The sequence below is a fragment of the Marmota marmota genome, unplaced genomic scaffold (genome assembly GCF_001458135.2).
Source record: "Marmota marmota marmota unplaced genomic scaffold, marMar, whole genome shotgun sequence".
Lineage (NCBI taxonomy): Eukaryota > Metazoa > Chordata > Mammalia > Rodentia > Sciuridae > Marmota > Marmota marmota.
In genome coordinates, this window is record NW_026000211.1 from 14,040,576 (window position 1) to 14,047,487 (window position 6,912).

The 6,912-nt window shown below is 44.0% G+C and overlaps 1 protein-coding gene and 1 long non-coding RNA gene across 6 annotated transcripts in view; one reads left to right on the forward strand and one right to left on the reverse strand.

The window, feature by feature from the left end:
* The window catches only part of Tenm3 (teneurin transmembrane protein 3), a 2,471,519-nt gene that overhangs the window by 596,488 nt on the left and 1,868,119 nt on the right, over positions 1-6,912 (reverse strand). The window lies entirely within an intron of this gene.
* LOC125612892 lies at positions 522-3,459 on the forward strand. Its single transcript, XR_007343379.1, has 3 exons — positions 522-1,317; positions 1,521-1,664; positions 1,821-3,459. It is a non-coding gene; the product is annotated as an uncharacterized LOC125612892 (long non-coding RNA).

Genomic DNA, 6,912 nt, shown 5'->3' on the forward strand with positions numbered 1-6,912 from the left:
ATATATATATATATATATATATATATATATATATATATATACACACACACATGTGTGATACATGTACATGTATTATATATATATTCATAACATCTAAAATAGGACACAAGAATAGAAAGGGATCCTATTCGCAATTCCAGGACAATAAGTGTAAAACAGGAGTCTCCTCCACAAACATGACAAATGGTCACCCTACTTACATATGGTCTTAAGATGCTCACCTACTCCAAAGGTTACTATTTATGGACAAAGGTTCTTTCTCTGTCACATGACAGATCTACTTCCAGCCATGTCTTTAGAATAAGCCAGAATAATTATTTTCTAATATTTGGAAGTGAACATATGAAATCTGCCTCTTTCTCTCTCTAATCAAAGTATCAATTTTGCCTAATATTTTTCCAGGCAACAAACTAACCAACTCAGCATGTTGCCATGTTTGGTCCTCAGAATAGAATTCAAGCCTATGGGTTCATGACTCAAGAATGGAGTAGGTGGTAAAATAATCAGCTGAAGAACACTCCTTAAAACCACAAGCAGCGGGAGAAAAATCAGTGGCCAAGTTGTTGCATATTCCAGGAACTAATGCAATGCATCAGGCAAAATCTGTAACATCTCTGCTTAGGGCATTACTTCCTCTACTAAAAAAAAGACAGTCGAACACTATGTTCCCCAACAACATATGACCTCCTAAGTCATCAACACAAGCCTCTTAGCAAGATAACAAGAAAGATAAGACTTAGTTTCTAAGAGGCAAAGGCCACCAGGCCCCATATATGTCAGCAAAACCTATCCATATTACCTCTAAAATTGAAGGAAAAGCAAAATGACAACTGCAGGACTTCCATTTCCACATATTATGGAGTAACAGTGACAATGTTTACCCTCTGCCTTAAACAACTAAAAAGAAAGCAAAAATATGAATCAAATGTCTCTGACACTAGAAAACAGGGCAAGACATGATCCCAGGGAGAAAAGAAACAAAGTAGGTCAGACCTACAATTGCCCTGACTTACTGCCTGGAAATAGTTTCAAAGCCAGAGTAGGAAAGTTCTGGAAGTCAGTTGATAGGTCAGAGATCAGAGTTTAAGAAGGCCAAAGCAGTAAAATTTGTTAAGGCAGAATACTAGAATGGAAGAAGCTGAAGAATGAGAGAGAGAGAGAGAGAGAGAGAGAGAGAGAGAGAGAAGGGGAGAGGAGCCTACCATACGCTTCCCCCGGTGCTGATCGCGGGAGAGCCCAATCACAGGGCGAGCTGGACCCGGCTGTGATCATTTATAATCCTTGACTCCTCCGCTCCTCCACTTGTCAAGATGACAGGTACTTTATTTCTTCTTCTTTATTCAAAAAAAAAAGAGATTCCCCGTTTACTGCCTTTTTCTGTCAAATGGGATTTGCCGGACTGAACCACGTTCGCCGCCCCTCCCTCCCTCCCTCCTCCCGGCCGCGTCGGGTTCGGGGAAAGCACCGAGGCTCCCATGCTGTGACCAATCAGTGCATCTACTACTCTTGCCGTGATTTAGGGGTCATCCATGAATAACACTTCACGCTGATGAATGGCTCTTGCCGGCTTTCGGCTCTGATGAGGGGTCTGCCCGTAGCTGATTGCAAACACTAATGAACTTACAGCGCCATTTGAAATTCACACGCACCAACAAAGTGCGGGGGTACGTGCGTGGGGGTCTGTCCTTTTCTTCTCCCGGTGACCGAGAGGAGGACCTGGGGGAAGGGCGGGTAATTGCTTTGGACTTAAGTGGAAACACTTCTCTGTGTAATCAAACCTCTAACCTTCTTAGAAAACTACTTTTCTTGATCTTCCGTAGGGTGGGCATTTCAGGTTAGCTGAGTCACCCGAGGAGGTGGGAGTGCAAGACACTGCCGGGAAGATGGATTCCGAGGCAGAAGGGTATAATTAAGGATTGCCACCCCCGGTAGGCGGCCCGTCCTTCACAGAGCATCTGAAAATGACCTGCGCCTTTCCTTCCAGAGTGTCCTCTCCTCCGAGACTGAAAAGCGCAAATGACCTTCGGACAGGGGAGGACTGCACTAAACCCTTAGACTTCCTTACAAGCCCGAGCTCTGCACTGTCTAAAACAAGTGCTCGCCTCCGGCTTCAAGTACCTCCAACAAGTATGAACTGGCGATGGGCGCACTCTAGAGTCCTCTAAAGCCTCCAACCCCACTTTCCCCACTCTCTCTCCCCCCCATCCCCCGCCTCTTTCTCCAGTCTTTCCTTAGTTTTGTAGCCCAACACTGCCCCTGCCTCAATTTTGTTTGCTGTGGGAGGGGGAAAAAGTTTACTGCTGTCCGCGACAATGCCACTTTCTATTCACTTTGGTTCCCATCAAAACTAGCTCCGGGATCCCAGCCCTCCAAAGCCCCCTCCCTCGCCGCCGCCGCTGGCGAGCAGAAAGCCCTGCAGGAGAGCATTTTAAATTGCCCGAAGTTCCCACTGTTCGGAGTTTTAGAGCACCAAACCCCGCGACCTTCACAGAGCCGCTCACTGGCTTCCCAGCCCCTTGCCACTACCAGGCACCTTTCCGTTCGCTCCTGCAGGGGCCGGGGTGGGGAGTGTGAGCTGGGGGAGGAGGAGTGCGCGTGGCTCCCGGTGGGGCGCCGGAGCGTCTCCCCGCCCTCCGCTGGGACCCGCCGCCAACCTGCGGGTAGAGTCATAGTCCCGGGCCAACGCCAACCCCTACCTCTCCCCAGCTGCGTAGCAGAAGAACTGATGCGCTCCGAGCCTTCTCATTCACCTTCCACGCTCTAAGAGCGGAGGATTCTACCAACCTGTACCTAACCTGACTCCGCCGGAGAGACAGACATTTGTATTTTTAACTGCGTGCAGAACAAGATCAAATCTAGCATTCGCGAAAAGAAGGACGACTCCTCCAAGGAGAGCCTGCACTTTTATGATAGTTTCTCCAAAGTTTGGGTAGAATTAAAGAAAAGAATCCTTGAGCGCGAATTACCGTGTCCAGACTCATACATAGTCTTGAGTTCCCGAAGTTGCTAAGTGAGCCAGCGCACCGCAACGCGTTGAGAAGTACCATTAATAAGCAAACCCGACCCCGCTCCTGGGTGCTAATGATGCAAAACACCCCCACACACGTTTCTGGGAACAGTCCTGCTGCACGAATTTCACACTTAAAAAAAAAATAAGGTTGTGGGGTCGGATGAATTATATCTCCCTCTAATTCTAACCATTCTCATTATCTTTAAAAATGTCAATTGTGAAGATATACCTCAGATATTACAAGATGACCAGGCCAACTGCTCAAAATTTGCATCTCTGACATGATCATAAGGAAACTCTTAGGATGCTTAATAAATCACTTTTGTGGTCCATTTCTCACAAATATATTTTAAGTGTTTAAAACTTTACAACTGTCTGAGTAAAACTCTCCTTGCTCTTTTGTACCTTGCTAAGTAAGAATACACAATAAAGGGGAAAGATTGCCTTTATCCTAAAGAAGCCAGAACAGAAGAGCCACCTTGGGGGGGGGGGGTCTTCTTTTCAGCTCTTTTTTTCCCCCTATAACCCTCATTATAGCTAACACTGATAACAAACGAAGGAAACAATAGAACTCATAAAATTTAGAAATGGTAATAAATCTTGGAGCTTGTCTCCTCCAGCCCAGTTCCCTGTTACAGTTATATTCAAATTTTTTTCAGTACTTGGTGCTGAATATTCACACTAAGTGGATGCAGTATATCTAGTATATATTGTTTTCTTGCATTCACACTACTAGATAAAAAAAAAACAAAAACTATAGAACTCATTATTACAGCACTGTGTATTCAATGCCAGGGTGTCACATGGACAAACCATGCAGGTGTCCTCTATGACATCTGCCAGTAACTGTAAGGTGCAACCTGTAGTCCAGTCCCAGCAGTCTAAGTGTGTTAAACCTGTGTCTCCACAGAGTCAGTGTCTCTCTTACACATAACACACACAGTTCGGTTGTTTCAGGCCATTAAGAAAAACTGATAACGTAGTGCCAAACTGTACCACATGCTTCCTCCTCCAAATGCATCCCTAGAAAGCATAGAGGCAGCTCACTACGTGACCATCAGGCTCTTTGCCTCACTGAGGTGTTGCCATGGGAGGGCGGGAATGGCTAGTAGCTCATCCAAGCCCTTAGCAGTAATAAAAAAAGGGGGGGGGGAGTAGGAGAAAACATGCAAGATGTCGCTGTCTGTTTTGTAAACCTCTACTCGCAGCAAACTGCCCACACTGCTGGTGATGTTGTGTTAAACAGCCAGCAATGCACCAGATAATGGGGTCCAAACTGGCTGCATGCATTCCCATGGCCCCTCCACCCTTTGTCACACAGATATACAGCTCTGCAAAAAGAAAATATGACCCAGCCTCCCTCAAAGCCCCTATCCCTACCCGGGGAAATGCATGCCTGAGGCCTTAACAAACCTCTAAAATGTGCTCTGGAGGAAGATAATGGGCCTATCCTCCAGATTCACTTTGAGCTTAGGAAAGATCCCTGCTGTGCCATCTGAAATGAAGGATGGGAAAAGGACAGGTTCTTGCCCAGCCGCTGAGACAGAGCTGATGCCAGCCTGCTCTAGGGGTCCAACTCCCCATGGGCCAAACCTCAGCCAAGTTGTCAAGTACCCCACCTGAAGGTGATGCCAGCCCATTTTAGCTGGAGCATCAGGTGTTTCTCCCCTAAGTCTGTTGATTTAGAAACTATTTACTTTCTCCTCTCCTAAAATCCAGCCTGGAGCTGAAGGGACTGGGTGGCAACTGTTACTGCTGCCTTCCTTTCTTGGAGAGCAGAAGGTCTCTGCAGCCACTTCCTTCTTTGTTGTGGGAGGTTTTCAGGCATGCAGAAGGGGAGCACCACGTCAGTCAGGTATGAGACTCTCCAAAGAGATATGTAGACAACACTTAACTTTATAGGCGTTCTTTGGGCTTATTGCATCAAACTGAGGGTCAGTGCTTGACTACTGAGTTTAAACTGAGTTGCCACCTGAGCTGTAACCACTCCCACTCAAGGAATGTGAGACACTGATGAGGAACTGCAGGAAATGGTTTAGAGAGCCAAAGTACAGGCACATAGACCTACCAGCTCACCCCTTGGAACGATCAGGAAAGCCCACAATCCAGATATGGCCAGAAGGAGGTTGGGTATCAACTGAGAACAACAAATACGTGATGGGCCACTTGAAACAGACTAAAGGCTGGTGGTCACCCAAGTTCTAGGCACCTGAAGTATTCCCATCAACACACCATTCTGCATACAGCAAGCAAGCAATCTGCAACAATTTACAGCACTAGAGCTTAAATTTTACACATAAGACTCTCAAGTAGCCATAAAGTTATTATCAGGTTGTTGTTTTACACTTGCAAAAATAACTTATTTCCCCTGGCAGTTAGATTGAGGGGAACTGTAAAATAGATATTCTATTTTGATCACTGACAAAGTTATAAAATTAAATGACTCTTTGTTGTGGAAAATATGCTTTCATTATCTTAATTAAGTCAATATAGGCCTCTATCAATGCACATGCATTTTGGAGCCACAGAGTAGACTGGTGATGAGAAAAATCAATCTCTAAATGGTGCCATGCTTTTCCAGTACATTGGTTTGTGTTCTATTGCATAGACCCAGCTTGCATGTGGCTCTGACCTTTGGTGAAAACCCAGCTGTGGGAGCACAAACAAAAATTGCTGATGTGGTTTTTCTAGTGCCTCATAAAAGACCCCAAGTTCTGTGGAGGATTTTGAGCACAGAGGCATCTTTTAATACATGGTACTTTCGATTTTGGTTAAGCTCAATGTATGTGTTTAAAACTTATCACATGGTTCTACAGTGAAAGATGGGACTGTTATAATTGATAGTTATCATGGAGTGCCTCTTAAAATCTGTCATTTTTTTAAATAAACAATTCTTTGGTAAGTAGTATATATGGTGTATTTGAGGTAGGCACTAGCTGCTGGCAAAGTTTATCACACACAGGTGACACAGAAGGAGAATTTTATTAATATGATAACTTCCTTCAGCTAGTCTAGAATCCAGTTTATGAATCAACTTGTATTATTTATAGGTTAAAAATATAGGCATCAAGGACTGTGGATGTAGCACAGTGGTAGAGCACTTGCCTAGCCTGTGTGAGGCACTGGGTTAGATTCTCAGCACCACATATCAAGAAATAAAGATCCATTGACATCTAAAAAATATATATTAAAAATTATGTAGGTATCAGGTGAATATAATTCAGTATCAGATGAATCAAACATCTTCTAACTTTCCAGAAGTGTCAACTCTTTCTCCTTCTGCTGCTGAACCTTCAGTTTGGAATATCCTGCAATCTAGGTCTCAGGAATGCCTAGCATTTAAAGGACCTATTAGTGACACCTCCTTCTTAGCAGTGATTTAACTGAATTTCTTGTGTATAATATTGATGACCCTGGGGTGGGGATATAAGTCAGGTGGTAGAGTGCTTGCCTTGCATGCCCAAGGCCCTAGGTTCAATCCCCAGCACCACAAAATAACAACAACAACCCTGTTTTTTGTATGGACTCTTTCCAATAACGAGCTCCTGGAGCAAAGGGACTTTATCTTATTCATCTTGGAAACCATAGAACCTAACAGGTGGACTGGCCTATAGAAGATGCTCAATAAATGTTTATTCAGTAAATGAATGGCTATGTGGATAAAATATTTTATTATATTTAGTCATTATTCTGACTTCGTATTTTTAAAAAGGAATACATCATGAACAATTTACATTGAAAATATATTTAATAAGTACACTTTTCTACTTCTCTGACCGTCAGTGTTTTAATGGAACTTAGTTTTGAAGTTCTAGTCATTAGAAGGTGCCACCTTTGAACTTGGTTGACTTGTCTCCTAAGCGTAGCTGGAAGCAAAGACCAAAAAAAAAAGAAAAAAAAAA